The following is an 18041-nucleotide window of genomic DNA, read 5'->3' on the forward strand; positions in this document are numbered from 1 at the left end:
CAAGCCAGCTAACACCACATTGGTAGCTTGAAATCAGCCATAGTGAATATATTACACCACAGAAATCAGCAAATCCTACAAATCAGAGCTTTCCCCAGAGAGCCAGTTTTTAAACCTTTACCAGCACACTTCTGAATCCAGTGTTCCCGAGTCCGGGTCTTTATATTCTACACAGCAACCTGAGAATAGATGCACTGCACTTTGATAAGAAACAAAAATTTAAGTTAATAAAAAATTTAAAATAAACCAAAGTAGAAATTGTGTCTGTTCATGAATAAAAACTTAACACCTAAAATAGCAATTTTCCCCAGAATTTGTCATTTCTTACTGTCCAGTGGATACTGCTTCCTTTGATTCTTTCAAGCTGTTATTTGGAGTAATTGGGGATTACTTTGGGGACTGATTTTTTAATATTAGCTGAGCCAGGCAAGACAAAGCTCTAGAATTATTATCTTAAAATGTTTAAAATTAAAAATGTCCTAAAATTATTTAAAAATACAGCCTGAGCATAAAATGAGGAGAAGCTATGGAAACTGCTGTTGGAGGAGTGAATAATCTGATATACCTTCTCTCTCAGTCTCCATCTGGTTCTACTTCTTGCTAAGGAGGTTATTGAAAGGTCGTTGTAAACAACTGCGGAAGTCTTCAAGCTTCTCAGTTGGCTTTATGTCTCCTCGTATTTAATCCTCCCAACTGAATTTCTGACACATCTTATTAACAATGACCTGTTTTCCTTTGCCTCTTCCTCCCCTTCCTTTACCGCTTTTCTTCACGTCCCTGTGGCTGCGGCTCTCCTCTGGCCGGCTTGGGCATGCTTGTGATGTCAGACGACTGCGCTTGAGCTGTCCTTTTGTATCCATGGTGATAGATGACAAATAAGCTGCTTTGCGGTGATTTGAACTTTAATCTGTTCAAATGGTGCATGCTTTATTACTCAGGTGATTTTCTCAATACTTTCAGATTGCAAAAATCTTGAATTATTAAAAAGGAATTAACATATTTACTTTTATCCCTTTTCCGCTTTTCTTTTCTATTTTTTAAAAATATCATTATGCCTTGGTAAATTCAAATAATCCTCTTCGATCTCGGCAGCTGAAAATTTTGTCTTGATAATAAAATCAATAGGAAAGGAGTTTCAGAAATATTCCAAAGGAAAAGAAACTATAAAAAATATTAAAGTTCCCTCTCACTACGTGTACATAAGTTACTCCATTACGCTAAGAAAAGTCTGGAGGACCTAGATAATACAGGGAAAGCATGACAAAAACTGTAAAACATTTACAAAGTAGTGTCGCCCAAAAGTTGGCACTTAACACTAATGGTACTTGAAATCGTTATGGTGGTCTATAGATATACAGTCGTCCCTTGCATCCTCGGAAAATTGGTTCCAGGAATCCCCGGAAATACGAAGATGAGCGGATGCGGATGCACCAAGTCTTGCAGCCGGCGTTGCGGCACCCACAGGTATGGAAAGTCAGCCTTCCTGCACAGGCGGGTTCAGAGTCCAGAATATTCCAATTAATGGTTGATTGATCCCAGGGCTGTGGAACTCGCCCATACAGAGGGCCAGCTCCGCACGTAAGTGGACCCGCGCAGTTCAAACCTCTGTTGTTCATCAGTACTACAGTACTAATACTGTAGTATTAAATAACAGTGGCTTAAATTTTTTCTGCATTCAGGAAAGAGAAAACCTCAGCCTGGTGGTGATCTTTAGCACCTTGCTAACTCTTGCTAACCACTATTTTCTAAAAACACAGAAGGGCAGGCTTTTTGCATGCAACCTTTGCAAGCCATAGTTTCTATCTAAAATGTTTCCATTCTATCAATTGTGATAGTTTCCTTCTATTTATTAATAACCGTGACATTCCAGTGATGTAGAATTTCTTACATTAAAAAAAGTATGTAATCAATAGTACCAGTTAACAAATGGGGTTGAGGTCATGGTATCTGGACCAGGTAGCAGAGTAGGAAGAACAGGGTAGCAATTTCATGTGCCTTGGTCCAATCCATCATACCAAAATTAATATAAGCAGATAGACCCTAATGCTATGACACTATGACATCACCCAGGATATTTAGGGAAAAACACGATAGTTAGATGAATTAAAAACATTTTCCCCGAGATAATACAAATTAAACAATACAAATGGTGGGGTAAAAATTATTACGCTTAAAAATGTCTCCATGTCTCCAGTCTTCCCCTTCCCGCTAAGTGAAATGTTGGGTGGATTTTTCCTGCTGCCTCAGAATTGTGGCTAGTGTCCAAAGCTGAGATTGTTCTCTAACGAGTAATAAATAATTAGAGCTCAAACCCTCCCACAAGGGGTTATTAAATAGTGGATAACCAACCTTACTACCACCAACCACCACCCTAGGAAACTCCCCTCTTCACCTTGACCTCACCAAAAGAGAAGTCTGTGTATGGCAAAGGAGGGAAGAAGCCATATTTAGTTTTCTGGAGAGGGTTTTACCTCTCCCAAGGCCTACGTGGGTGGAGATAAGGGGAAGAAATCCAAGAGAATAATTCATAGAGATTCACAGGGTGCTTTGAAGAAGAGGAGATTGGCATCTCATTCCCTAACCGATGCCTGCTAAATTTCAGCCCTTTGTAACTCTGTGTTGCCATTGGAATAAAGGCATCCATGGAGACTAACATCCATCTCTAGTCTAGAAATTTCTGAAGGTGGAAGGGGAAAAGCCACTGCCAATAAGGCTTAAAGATTGCCTGAGAAGAAGATGAGGGTTCCTGCTTCCAGTCTGGTTCTCCATAACCTTTAAGGACAGGGCAAGGACCTCTGAGGTTTCATGACTCCATGTAAAGAAGTGGGGGTTAGAGGAGAAGCAGAGGAGCATGGGGCTGCCCAGGAGGCTGCACAAACCAGAGAAGAAGCTGGGAGGGTGAACTGCTGGTAGACCTGAGGAAGTCTTCCTCTTCTTCACAGCAACAGAGGGGACCTGGGAAAGCTGAGCATTGCTCAAGCGAACCACACATGGCCTGCTTGGAGACTGTGAGGAAAACAGAATAGTTTAGTCAGGCCCCCTCACCTCAGGTCCAGTTGGGGATAGTGCAGCACATTCTTTGTAAACAAGTTGTGTGGGAGCAGAGTTAGTGCACATGCATGCCCATGTATCTTTTGGCTTGTTGTTATTTTTGTATGTTCTTCAGTGTGTGAAGAAGTGGCTCTGAACTGCTGGTGTCAGCAGAGCTCGTGTCTAAAAATAGAGCATGTTTACTTTGTGGGAAGCTGCTCAGTTTTTCTTTGGACTTTGCCAGCAGCTGCTCAGTTTTCTTTTTGGACTGCCTAGCTCTTAGACGTGTGTGTGCTAAATAAAGTTTATTACCTCTTCTACCAAGTCTCCAAGGACCTTTTTCCTGTTACCTAGCTCATAGACCTGCATGTGAAGGGTTTGTGAACGAGCTTGAGGGGTCTGTGAGCTCCAGACCTAGCCCTAGCTCTATAGAGACCATCTCAGCCTTTGGGGCACTGGTTTCATATCTGAATGTGCTGACGTGGAGCAAGACCAGTGACCTCTCCACCCTTGCTCCGTGGGCCATTCATCTAAGAAGGAGGATGCTTTCCCTCTCCCTCCACCAGATCCAGCTGCACCACTTCCCTACCCTCCCCAACGTGTCATCTTCATGGTTGTAGCTTCTACTGTGTGGGAGAAGAAAAAGAGATTGAACCAGAAATGAGACTGGACTATGCTTCAAAAACTACAGGTAACCAGAATATTATGAAATCTCCCCAAAATACAATGATGGCATAGGGTTCCTCATTTGCCCCACACCCCTCTCTACCACTTTCTTTTTGTGTTCTGACTAAAAATCACAGAGTGCCTTGACCCCTCTGTGATCCAGACAGCAGCAGGTTCTTCCCAGCAGGCTTGGAACAAAACATTCAGACACTGATAAAGGTATCTAGGTTGCTGCCTACAACACTGAAAGAAACTGGGCCCAGCCCTGAGCCAAATTCCTTAAACCCTGGGCCGGCCCGTTGGCGCACTGGATAAGTGCGCCGCTTGGGAAGTGCGGCGGTGCTCCCACCCGAGGGTTCGGATCCCACATACAGACCGGTTCCCGCTCACTGGCTGAGCGAGGCACGGGAGCAACACCGAGGGTTGCAATCCCGTTGCCGGTCCCCGGTCCGGTACGGGGGCAACACTGAGGGTTGCGATCCGTTGCCGGACACGGAAAAAGACAAAAGGCAAAAAATAAATAAAAAATTCCTTAAACCCTCATATAAACTCCATACCCTGACCCCCTCGCTTTGGACATACCTTGGTAGAACATACTTTGTCTCACTGTGTGTCCCAAGCACAGGCTGCAGCCTGTTCTGTAAGTGAGTTCCCTTAATAGATGTTCTGGCCTGATCACCTGTAATTGAAAAAAACAAAAAAAATTATACAATTTTTGTTAATACCCCACAGAGCTAAGACTGCTCAATTAACATATCTAATCTTCTAATCTTCTCTTGACAAACTATACTGACCGTTATTTGAGAGTTCTTAATTTTGTATGTTGATTTTTCACTTAATAATTATACAATTTTATCATTATCTTAAAAAATCTTTATAAATATCATTTATAATAGGTTTGTATTTCCATTTTGTAGATATGCCAACTTTTTACAATCATTACTCTATTGTAAAACAGGTGTTATTTTTAAATTTTAAGATTTCAATTATAATGTTTGTTCCTTTAAATGTCATCATTATTATCATTATTAAATATCCACTGATCTTTGGACAAAGAGATTCTGACTTCTTAGTATTCCACTAGAAGACAGTTTGGGGTTTTGATGATGTGTTTACTAAGCTGGCAGCATTACACATTTTATCCTTGGAGTGTTTGCCAATTTGTGCAAAGCTAATGGCTGTAGTCCTACAGGAAATAACATGTCCTTGCCTTCTAGAATATAAGCACCGTGAATATAAGTGATTCTCTTTTTCATTCTCTGCTGTATGCCTAACACCTAGAACATGGCCCAATTCAGGGTAGGCACTAATAAATACTCTTTTAATGTAAATAAATGAATGTAGGTTTGGGGTTTTTTTTTCTGATTTTTTTTCATTTATTATTATTTACTTATTTAAAGAAAATGTAATTTTATTAATATTATTTTTCACATTCTAGGATGTTGTTGCAGAGCAGTTGGGAGGGAGGGGGAGAGGGGAAAAGGGAAGGAAATGGGATGGAAGAAGGGGAAGGAGGAGCGGTGGGGTTGAGGCCTGTGACATCCCCCCTAATTCCCATAGGGGAGACTGGGGGGCTTCCAGCAGTGGCTTGGTCATTGCTAGGCTGGGTGCAGATGTCAGAAGGGAAAACCCTTCCCCCTGACTGTCCCAACTTGGGAACCCAGGGCCCTTCTTGCTGTGGCTTGGTGGTCGTTGCTGGGCTGGTTGTACATGTCGGGGGGGCGTGGCAAGGCCCAAGGCCCCCTACCACCCTGGATCGGGAGAGCCCGGGGTGCTTCCTGCAGTAATCTGGTGGTCATCGCAGTTTTAAGTAGGAGTGGGACATAATTACATGGCAAGGCCCAAGGCCCCCTACCACTCTGGATCGGGAGAGCCCGGGTGCTTCCTGCAGTAATCTGGTGGTCATCGCAGTTTTAAGTAGGAGTGGGACATAATTACTCCTCAACTTAGCTTTGGTTTTTGCAGAGTGGTTCATGGGAACCATGTAAGTAGAAGGTTAGGGCCGGTGCAGATCTAACAGGAGAAACAATGAAAGGAGGGAGGGCCTATAACAGAAGACAGGGACAAAAGAGAAGGGGGAGCTTAACAAAAAAGGCATCTGAACATATAATGATGTGGTTCTATAGCTTTGTTCTTATTAAAAATCTAAATTAATCAATCCAATTAATAAGCTATCAGGCTCATAAGAAAATGGCTGAAACCAAGCAAAGTCCGTATGGAGGAAATTATTCCTAGTGTTTCCAAGTGGTGCACCGAACACATATGTCCAACCCTCTGCTTCCCAGAGGCCCAGTGAAGTAACAGAAAAGCCATTAAATAAATAAAAAGCATTTTCAAGGACTAGAAAGGTAACATTAAGGGTGAGGGGATAGAATGAAGACATCGGTTCACCAAAAGCTTGAGGAAATTCTGGGAAATAGAAACTATCAGACTAAGAGATTGAACAGAGAAGTGAAAAAACTACAGCCCAAACTTCATCATTTTGAATAAGAAGAATCCTTTCCAAAAGAGGCCCAGAGAAACTCCAAGTTAAGAGACAACACTTGCAAAAGTCAGTTCAGTATGGGGCTATCATCAGCACGTAATTAATTAAAGAAATGCTGGGGAGTTGGATCTTCCCTGCTCCCCTCTCCCTCTCTTTCTCCTAAGTTTACATTTTCAAACTCAATCTGTAAACACAACTAGAAGAGTTACTTGTAGTTGTGAAATGACATCAACATTATAAATTTCAACAATTAAAAAAATAAAAAACAGGAAGGAGGGAGGTAAAGAGTATCTGTAAGCATCCTAATTTCCTATCTTTTATAACAATGGGTTGATAAATACTGTCTAAAACTAAGTCAAAAAATAGAAGTAAAATACATTATTTTAGGTTAAAGAGTAACCGCCACAAACAAACAAGAATTCTTTAAAAACATTCAGTGGGCTACTGCTGAAAATGATTATCGATGGGGAGTGGGATTTGGAATAGGAGGTGGCATCAGGGGAAAGGAGTCTTACATAGACGCATTTGTATAATTTAAAACATTTTTTATATTTTAACATTTCATTAACAAAACAAAACAATTTTTCAGTGCTTTAGTAAGAGAAAAACATAAAGAAATACACTAAAATGTTAATAGTGGTTGTTTTTGATTGGTAAGAATTATGGAAAAATTTTTGTTTTCTACAATTCTACATTTTCAGTGTGTGTTTTGGTTTGGATTTTTTTCTTTCTTTTCTGCCACTACATGAACATGCAAAAATGATGCAGCAAAACAAGAAGGGTGATTCTTGCAGCCCTTATGGTCAGAAACCATCAGAACACCAAAGATCCTGGGGTGACTTAATCTTGTAAAATGGAGACATTTTCCTTCTTTGTTCTATGAAGTATCTCTTATAAGTAGTTTTCTAAGAAAATTATATGGTTTGATCCCATTTTTAAAGGGCTCGTCATTCCAAGGAGATACTATAGTATTATTCATATCATATGATATGTCACAATTTCTTAATGATCATCTTTTTAAAATTATGTATTCAATTGAGCCATGTTGTTGAGAAACTCTGGCTCTCAAGTACAATTCTCAATGGCCTTTGGAGAAGCAAATGGCTCTTCTTTCCATCTTATTTTTCCTGTTGTGATCACAATAGGTGCATTCATACTATATCATTATGATGGTTGTCTAATGTATAAAAAATTAAGAAATAATTTCTAGAAGTTTCTAGAAACTTTTTTATAAAAGAAATTCCAGGGGTGGGGAAAGACCTGATTTCTAAATCACAAAGTTTGTGCTAAAGGACATGATGTATGCAAAAATATTAACAAGCCTTTCTAATCTTCTCTTGACAAACTATACTGACCATTATTTGAGAGTTCTTGTTTCTGGAATGTTCTTTGAAATTTAATAGAGGATTTATTGAGGAATCTGCAACAAGGAATAAAGAATCTTGATTTAAACTTTGTAACTCAAATGTACTTTTCTCTAAATCCTAAAATTCAGTCAATTGGAATATCAGTTGAAAATAAAACTCAATAGCTTTCATATTGCAGATTGGTATGATTAAGAGCACAGGCTTTGAAGTTAGAGGTCAGAGAGACCTGGGCCCATCACTCAGAAGTTGCAAATTGGTCCAAGTTACTTGAACTCTCTAAGTTTTGTTTCCCCTATTTGTAAAATGGAAAACATAATGTCTAGTTTTTCAGGTTGTTTTGAAAATTAAATTAGATAATTGCTTAGCAAACCCCAAGGCCAGTAAGTATAGGTAATATTATATTACTATTATATTACCTGGCAATATCTAGCTAGAGAATGTAAGAAATTATTACATAGATAAGTATTATTACAGATATTATATTATATTATTTATATCTAGCAATATATAGCTAGATAACATAAAAGAAAACATATTTCATTCACAGTAAAGGAAAAGCTAAACATGTACCATATCCCTAGAGAAGAAAATTGAGTAATTTAAAAGAGTCAAATCATCCCAAATTGATTTATAGGCTAATTGACATTTCAGAAACCATTTGTTTAGGGAATTCATTCTATTTTATAGAATGATGTGTTGCCCAATTCTAGAATTACAATTAATCCAATTGAAATCTTTGTTGTAATTTTGTCCCTCGACAGTTCTGGTGACCATGAAGGGACCTGAAGGAGGCTGCTGATGACCCCCAAGACCCCTTCAGGAATGCAGAAAAAGGTGCCACTAAATCCCTCTTTGGGGGGACTGCTTTTTTCATCATGGAGCCCTAGGAGTTGTGAGCAAGTCCCCGTCAGGACTGAGCTCTGCTCTCTTTGAATTTGAGCTTTCTGATCTAATTGGCTTTTGGGGTACCATGGGTTAGTTTGTGCTGTGGGAGAGCACATGACCTTTGGGTTTGCAGTGGCTGACAAGTTACCAGCAAAAAAAGCTGCAGTTATAATATTGCACATTTAAGTAAGGAAGGCCTCAGAAAAGTCATTGGCTAGGTCGGTCAAGGAGATCTTGGCTCTGAGACCTAAGATCCAACACAAGAACGGGATCCTAATTTTTAAAGATTTGAATACTTTTCCCTCCCGTAGTTCTGTCTTTTTCATGGCTCCAGAAGATGCAAATATTTACAAAAGTGGTAATATCTTACTAAAAATAATTCAGAATTATGATGGCCATTATGTAGAGCATTCCAGATGAACAACTCTGCACTTTAAGACTGATCCTTCCCCTCGCATGTATAGCTATCACTTTCCTGTTTGTTGGTTCTTTTTCCTGAGAACTTGGCTTGACTTTCTACCCGTTGAAGGCACGTGATTTATAGGGCCTGTGTGGGCAGGCAGCCAATCAAAAGGTTGTAAGCCCCAAGGACAAAAATGTGGGTTGTACCTCATTTGCCACTAGATGGACTGTTGCTGGCTCTCAAGGCTTTATCTAAGGCTTTCTTTTGGTTGTTTTGGGGAATAGCTTTGTGTCTTGGGAGGGCAAAAATGCATTTTAAAATAAGGGCACCTGAATTAGGCCCACTCAGAAGCTTCCAAGAAGATTTCAAAATTTCTTATTGCTTCTTTAAAAGGCTGTTCACAGAAGACCAAATAAAAAGCTGCTACAGGTCAAACTGTCCCTCAGAGGCTCATTTGTTACAAACTTGATCTGCACTGTAACAGTGTTAAGAGGGTGGGAAATCTGATTCTAATATTTGAAAGGTAGGGCCTTTAAGAGGTGATTGGATAATGGGGACTGTGCCCTTGTGAATGGGTTAATCCATTCATGGAGTAATGAGTTATCATGGGTGTGGATTGGTAGCTTTATAAAGAGTGCATGAGAGAGCTCTTGTCATTTTCTTGCCATGTGATAACTTGCATTGCCATGGGACTCTGTATAGAGCTCCCACCAAGAAGAAGGTCCTCACTAGATGTGCCCCCTGGACCTTGAGCTTCCCAGCCCCCAAAACTGTAAGAAATAAACCTCTTTTTTTTAAATATAAATTACTCAGTTTCAGGTATTCTGTTATAAGCAACAGAAATGGACTAGCACAAAAGCTTAAGGTACTAATTGATGAGAAAATTAAAACTACCCACATTTTTGATTTGTTACTATCCCAACCCAAAGACAAAAAGAAAGCTAGATAAAATGTTTATAAAAGTTAGGCCCTTAGGTCAAGCAGGCATAGAAAATGCTTTCTTTGCCCTAAAGTTATCTAATTTAGAAAAAGAACTAAATGGAACTATATCTGTCTCCAAAATACAACTTTCTGACATTTAGTTGGCTATTTTGAAACTATTCGTAAAAAGAAGTTTACATCTCTAAAGGAAATCTTATTTGCAAAGGCATCTCCCTCCCTGCACCTAAACCACTAGAAACGTTTGCAATGGGGAAGACATTGACTTAAAGTTTATATAACAAACATTAACATTTGTTTAAGCGGCTTTTTCTTTAAGTTGTCTTAACTGGGCCCTTACCTATGCCTTTCTTTGTTGGGCAAATTGTCTACCTTGTCTCATCTGGGAATCATTGCTTTCGAAGTGCAAATTTAGTGTTGCCTGGCTAGCAATTGCTTGTTACAGTGGAATGGATAATTGAAGGATAGTCTAAATGGGGGAGAGAGAGTATTTAAGAACTGGCAAATGAAGAATCTTAACGACAGCTATAAGATTAGTTTCTGTCTTTGTGTCTGTATGTCTATGTATGTCTTTATGTATATGTATAATGTATACATGGTATGTGTATGTGATTTTTCTCTACCAAAATATATGAAAGAGCTCTAATTAATTGGCTTTAAATAAAAAAGCACTTTAGTAAAATATTTTATCAAAAAGGGAGAACTTAAATGCCTTTTAGTTCACTAAATAAAAAAGCACTTTAGTAAAATATTTTATCAAAAAGGGAGAACTTAAATGCCTTTTAGTTCACATGACAGATAAATCTTAGATACATAAGACTAGGTTAATATTGTTGGGTTAATGAAAACAGCTAAGTCTTCTGATTAGCAAAACACCCATGTATTTAACTTTAGGGTTCTTGCTTAGGTAGTGACTGCCTAATATTTGCATGTAAAAGTGGTTAACAGGAAAATAACTTGAGATGATGGCTAGTTTTGTTCAGTGTCTTATAGAATTTTCATGAACAGTTCAAGTGTGGTTGTTAAAAATAAGCAAATCAGACATAAATGTTTATAAATTAACTCTTCATAGTTTTAAAAGGTTTTTTTGGTAACTTGAAACTTTAAAGTAAAATTAAGTAGTAGAAATTCATTAAACGTCTGGGTGACTTTTAAATGAGTTAAAATACTAAAACATTGATTATTAAGCATAACTTTAAAGATTTTAAACATTGACATCTTGTTTTTAGATGGTATAGAGAAGTTGTATATAGTTGAGTCTGTTAGTAAAAATAAAAAATATTGTTCTATGAGGAAGTACATGTTTCTAGAAATTATGAAATGTAGATTCATAAAATGTTGGTTTGTGATAAACAGTTTAAATATATTACTTCCTAGGTTTTAACAAACTTAAGGTTGCTGAGAGTTAAAAATTCTAATATATGTAATCAAAACTACTAGGAACAGGTAAACAATTCTATTTGCAAAGTGTAAAAGGAAAGTACGATGTGTTTTCAGTGAGAAATTGTAAAAAGATATGAGAATATATTTTTGACAAAAAGGAGCAATTTTGTCTAATTCAGAGATTACTTAAAGATTGTTTCAAAATACGGATTTAGAAAGGAAATAGAAATGAGGCAGGGAGGAACCAATAAGTAGGAGTGATGAGGATGTGGTGTTTGGTAAAGAACGTTGAAAGGAGAGAGTAATTTTTTCTTTTGCATGAAAGAGAACTTTGTGTGGTCAAAATTATAGTGGAAAAGGAAAGCAAATTTGTGTCCTAAGACAGAATGACAATGAAAAATGAAGTATAAAACAAAAACTGAAGTTGTGGAAGGTTTGAGGAAGATAAATGCTCTTGAAAGAAATTTTAATGAAGTTGGATAAAATTAGGAGCGAATTATTTATGTTTTTTTAAATATTGAGGATTAATATCAAAATTACACTGATGCAATGTTAGAGTTTGTTCCCCCATGTTGGAACAGCAGGGTTTTCTCAAAGCACTGATCTGCTTTTAATAGAAAATTGTGAGAGGTTTCTTTTTACCTTTTAGGTAATTGGCCTGGAAATCAGATTGTGTTCTATCAAGACAATTTCTTGTGCCTGGTGCCTTTAAAATCTTTTATTACTTTGGTTTTATTTTATAATGATTTATGATCCTATCTTTTTACCTTTTAGGTAATTGGCCTGGAAATCAGATTGTGTTCTATCAAGACAATTTCTTGTGACTGGTGCCTTTAAAATCTTTTATTACTTTGGTTTTATTTTATAATGATTTATGATCCTATCTAATAGTTTTAATACTTTATTATTTGACAGACTTCTCAAAATCAAATTCTAAAAATATAAGTTTTTTTTACTTTAACTTTGAGATATTACAGGGGCCCTAGATCTTCTCAAAGAATCTATAAAAGAGAAATGTTAAAACCAATTGGGCTTACCTGACAGGTTAAATTATATGGGAAGCATTGTCAAAACAAGAAATGATGTTTGACCTTCTTTGAGTTATATGGATATGTTATTAATATGTGTTACAAATTGTATAAGATTCTTATAAGTCCAATGTGTTTTGGTATAAATGCTATCAGCCATAATTTTGGTTATTTTAAATTATTGTATGCCACAAAAATAACTAAATTTTCTTGTCAGTTGTGTAACTCTCATAAGATCTTTTACACACTGCTATTTCAAGTCTTGTTGTCTATAGTTAATTGCCTTATTCTGTAAAATTGCTAGCCAAGGCCAAACAGAGCAAGAATTAATTACGTGGAACTGAATAAACTGATTAAGGAAAATTACTGGTTTTTACAGTTTCTTTATTTTGAAACAGTACTAGTTCTTTCAATGTTTTGTTTTCCAGTTTAAGAAAACTTTTTTTTCCAAAAGAATTAAGCTTCTTTATTTAACATGTAATAGATAATTATCATAAAGCAAAGTTCATATATTTTGTTTTCTAAGATCCTAATGTATTTTCACAAACCTTTAAGTGTACAAGTTTATAGACATAGTTTTCCATCAGGGAAGCCAGATACATATTTCTTTTTATATGTAACTAATTAAAGGTTTTAATAAGGATTAGGCCATAAATCAGGTACAATTTAGTCATAACACTATACAAAGACACTTAAATAATCAAGAAAGAGACTTTTAATGTTACGGCTTAGTCTTATAAAATGGTGAATTTTAACCAAATTGACACCTCTATAGTCTTATTTATGTTTCCTATACTCTTAAATCATACTGCTTGAGATAAGTATTGATGTAAGTTTTAAATTCAATTAGTTGTAAGCAAATTCCAATTTATTAACTGATGCATATATTCCCCTTTACTTACTCTACTATCTCAGAATTAAACCTTCTAGAAAAAGTAACCAACCCACATGGAAAAAACAATGCAGAGCTACACTGGTTCCTTAAAGATTTTCAAGTATTATAGAAACTCAAACACAAGAAAAAACTGATTAAAAATTTGGCATTTCATCTTGCTTTACTAATTATGGGATAATAGAAAGAGACATAAAAAAAAACAAACCATAAATGTTCCTTTGTTTTAACATAATATTATACTGAGAAATGCTGCAGTTATGTTTATAAACTATTTTCCAGCTTCTTCAAGTATAAGACACAACTGTGGTTACATCAGTGAGGAGAAATGTATACTAGATCTTATATAAATCACAAGGAAGATGAGAGGCATAAAAAGATTAACTGATTTTTGCTTTTAAAAACCTAATGTTGACCCTGAAATGCCAGATTCAACAATGACGAAGATGACGACAAACAGTTACAGCATCAAGCCACCACTTCACCACAGACTATTAAGAATTCTGCAACAGGCAGTTATTCCCCCCGGCAAACCTGTTGTATCTTTTTGTTTTTCCTGCTTTTTGCTCACAGGCAGTTCAAGGCTTGCCTATTGCGTAGGTTCAGCTTTCTCATGGTGATCTCAATCTTTGTTGCAGTCATAGTTACACAACTTTGCTTTACATCAATCACACCCCGTAAGTTCACATTTTGATGAAATTCCTTCTCTCCTTCAAATACAATATGCACATTTAACAATGTACTACTTGCTTCTATTCGACTAAGTTCTGGAAGTGAATTTTTAGCATATACTGAAATGGTGACTTCACCCCCTGTCTGATGCCAGTCATGTGTACATGGAACAACTTTTTTCTCGGCATCCTTTTTAGTCCATATGTGTTTCCCTGTTGTACAGCCCTCTTGGAATGTATTAAAATCAGAAGTTTTTCTTCTACAATAGCTCCAGTACTTCATCCCCTCATGAAAAATAGGTACTCCAGAATGATATACGCAGACTTCTTCTCGACTGTGTGGACCCAGATATGTCTTTAAACACCCTCCATTTTTACATGAGGTTCCAATCTTAATTTCACCACTGTCTTCTACATTCTTATCTTCTCCATTCCCTGATGACAGTTTAAGTTTATAAAGTGCTTGTTTTAGGGAAGCAGATATTTTTAATTTCAAATTTATCATTGTTATCTGGGCTTAGCCTTTTTATTGCTTCTACTGGTTTAGGGGCTTGAATGATGTGTTCCTGAAATTTGGGTTTCAATTCAGATAGTTCTCTCTTCTAGTAGTCTTGACTTCAGGTTTGACTGGTTCAGGTGGCTTCTCACTATTATGCCTACCTTTTGTATAGCCTACAATGCTCAAGAAATCAGAAAAATCTGTTGTTCTTCTCTTACAGCAAGACCAACCTTTTAATGTGTCATGAAAGACTGGAACACCTGGGTGGTATGTGCAAGCATCTTTGGAATTGGTCTTGGGGTTGAAGCACTGACCGCAGCCCCAGTTGTGGCACAGCAGAGCCATTTCCTTTTCCCACCATTACAGGTGAGGCCCAGATACTGGGAACTGCAAGAGAGTGCGTTTACCACTCTCTGTCACAAGCACCAGTCTGAACTTTTTCTTTTTAAGCTACCTATAGCTTACAGCAATTTGGTAAAGCAGGCTTTTGTAAACAGAAATTAAAACATTTGCTTTTCCTCTCTACCTGATCCCTCCAGAATTTGGAAACTATTCATGAGTGTTCTTATTTTTATGTCAATGTTGCTATTTACATAAGTTTAATAAGAACCTGTTCTCTTTAACAGGATATAATTGAAAATATTGTTTGTATTACCAAGGCTTTGACTGAAATGTCATATTTGAAAATGTGCATAGGATGCATGGTTTCAAGGATTCCCAAACTTTCAGTAAGTAAGTAGAAAGTTGTCACTTCCTGGCAGGACCAGGAATGTCAAGATATCAGACACAGCAAGGAAAGTCTAATGTCTGCCTTGATTTGGCTTCCTAGCACTGAGATTTTTAAAAATCTAATCTGATATTCCTTGTCAAAATTTTCAGCAAAATAAATTTAAAGGGAGCCTATATGGTTATTCCTGCTGCATTTATATAAATAACCAGGCAGATAGGTCTTACCATAATTATCTTTGGTACAAATGGGTGTGACTGTAGAGAGAAAAATTTATGTTTCTAAAGAAAACTATAGTACACCTGTTATTAGATTGTAGCCCTGTTTACTATTTTTGACTTATTTTCTGCCTGTAGACTGGACTGGATTCTGCATTCTAGCTTTCTCTAATATCTGCCTTACAACTCTCTAAGAACAAGAACTGCTTTGTTCCTGAAGACCTATAAATGGAAGCTGGACAACTTGATGTCAATTTCAAGGGACAAGTTTCAAGTGCACTGCACTGAGAGTTTACAAAAAATGCTTGATTCTATAACCAGAGACATTTAAACTGCAAAGCAGGATGAGAAGTTGCCACCTTCTTGTTGCAGACAGCTATTTTCCCAAGACATCAGAACAAGACTTCCTATCATAATGAGACTCTTACCCCTCTTAATTTTTCCTTGCTTATGCCTATCTCTTTCACTTGGCAGAATGGTGCCATAGTTAAAATTCTAAAACAGTAGCTTCTGTGGGTGACTTGCAAATTGTCACACCCTGCTTCAACCATGTATGGGATGCTAGATTACCTACTTACTGAACAGGGAGGAGTCTGTACACTTGCTAACACTTCTTCCTGCACATGAATAAATACATTGGGTATTATAGAGACTCAGTGTTGGGAAAACAGAATAATTTAATCAGGCCCCCTTCCTGCCTGTCCGGTTGGGGGTGGTGCAGCACATTCTTTGTAAATAAGTTGTGTGTGGGTGGAGTTAGTGCAGCATGCATGGTGCCGTGGTTTGGCTGGCATCTGCCTCATGCATCCGCTCCATGTGGCCGTGCTCTCCAACCTACAGCTTCCAAGGACCTGTTTGCTGGTTACCTAGTACATAGACCTGCACATGAGGGATCTGGGGACCTAGCCTGCTGTGTGAAGGGTTTGTGACCCAGTCTGTGAATGGGCTTTAGGGGTCTGTGAGCTCCCGACCCAGCCCAAGCTTGACAATTGGGCCAGTTGGCAGGATTATGGGGAGGTAAAAGAGCTCGACACTCAGTTACAAATAATAATAATAATAATAATGAACAGGTTACTTAATTAAAATGGGTAGACTCCTCAATTGCCTATTTAGTTTTAGGGGTTTGGTTCATGGGGACCCTGGCCAAGAAGCATACTCCAAACTCTTGGTATGATTCTTCTGGTAGTATACTGGTCACCCTGGTGTACTATATTTTCTCAAAAGTTTTAAATGTTCATGTGCAGCCACCCATGGAGCTTAAAGTGGTCTCTTGTCAAACGGGCTGGAACAACAAAACCCAAAGAAATTTATGGTAATGAGGATACCTTGGTTCATGAATGGCATGCTGAGAGCAGAAACTCAGAATTACGGTAACTGAGAGTGGTGCTAATGCCCTAAGTTTTGATCAGGTTCTCCCTTAGGTGAGACTGTTAGGTTAGATACTGACCAAAAAGGGAGAATTGTTAAATAAAAATTATAGGAGACCATTATTTTGGACTAAGTTCCTGCACAAAGCCCCAAAAGATCAGACTAATAATCAAAATGGAGTCACCCCTGCTATTTCCACATCACTTAGGGTTGTGGTTTAATCAGGAGAAAAAAACAGATAACAGCCAATTTGCCAAACAGGTCTCTTTAATTCTTTAATGGATATAATAATGAATTTCCCCCTGCTTTAATCCTTACACAAAAGAGATAACCCGAAGTAACCCAATGTTAACTTTTTTTTTTTGTTCTGTTCTGTCTTCCTGTCCCCACCTTACAAGGAAAGTAGTTCTTTATTTCTGGTTTCTTTAGCTCTTCTCTATCTATATAATCAACCTCTTCTGCTTGGCTCATTAGAACATTTATTCTATTTTATGGAATAGCATGTTGCCTGATTCTGCAATCGCAATAAAGCCAATTAAGATTTTTTTTTTAATTTTTTTAATTTTTCAAAATGATCATAAAATGAATTTAGATGAAATAACAGGCAAAGTATGCTTTAAAAATGAAAAATAATAATTATGAGAATGATATACTATGTCTAAATATTAAAATATAATAGTGCTATAAAAATTTTCAAAACAGTACTAACAAAAAAATAAAAATATGTAATAAAGAAAACTTACCAAATCAAAGAAAAAAGAAAGGATTATTCATTTAATTATTCTGGGACAAGTCATGGAGGTAGGAATTTTTGTTTATAACCTGTACCTCATACCATTTCATCACATACCAAGCAAATTTAAGAATTAAGTGTAAAAATTAAAACTACAAAAGGGAAGCATAAAATAAAAGTAAATATTTTTCAAAGTTCTGTAAGAGGGAAACATTCTAAAATTAAGTTACTGAAAGAAATCACACATAAAAAACAGTTGGCAAATTTGATCTTAAAATTTACAATTTCTACTATGCCAAAAATATAATCACATTTAAAAGACAAACAACAAACTGAGGAAAACAGACACATTAAATATGACAAAATATTACTCTAAAAAGATGAGTATTATTAAAAATACAAAGTCTCCACTAAACACATTAACATAAGTTAGAAACAGACAGTTGGCTAAAGAGAAATTAATACATGTTAACAAAAGTAGAAAAGTCTAACATTATTAGAAAGATTTAAAAAGTTATCAAAATGGAAGTATTAGATACAAGTAGATTCCTCTTTCATCTTTCCAATTATTTCATATTTCAAGAATAAAAATATTGAATGCTGGTAAGGATGTAATAAAACAGGCATTCTCATACTCCTTTGGAGTATATATTGGTTTAAACCTTTCTGTTAGTTATATTACTTATAAAAGAATCTTAAAATCACTGTATCTTTTTTTTTTTTTTTTTTTTTTTTTTTTTTTTTTTT

At 36.7% G+C, this 18041-nt stretch overlaps 1 pseudogene; it reads right to left on the reverse strand.

The window, feature by feature from the left end:
* Positions 1-1334: 1334 nt before the first annotated feature.
* Positions 1335-14593, reverse strand: LOC103596991 (annotated as a pseudogene).
* Positions 14594-18041: the final 3448 nt, after the last annotated feature.

Source organism: Galeopterus variegatus, unplaced genomic scaffold (assembly GCF_000696425.1).
Source record: "Galeopterus variegatus unplaced genomic scaffold, G_variegatus-3.0.2 Scaffold2161, whole genome shotgun sequence".
NCBI classification, from domain to species: Eukaryota; Metazoa; Chordata; class Mammalia; order Dermoptera; family Cynocephalidae; genus Galeopterus; species Galeopterus variegatus.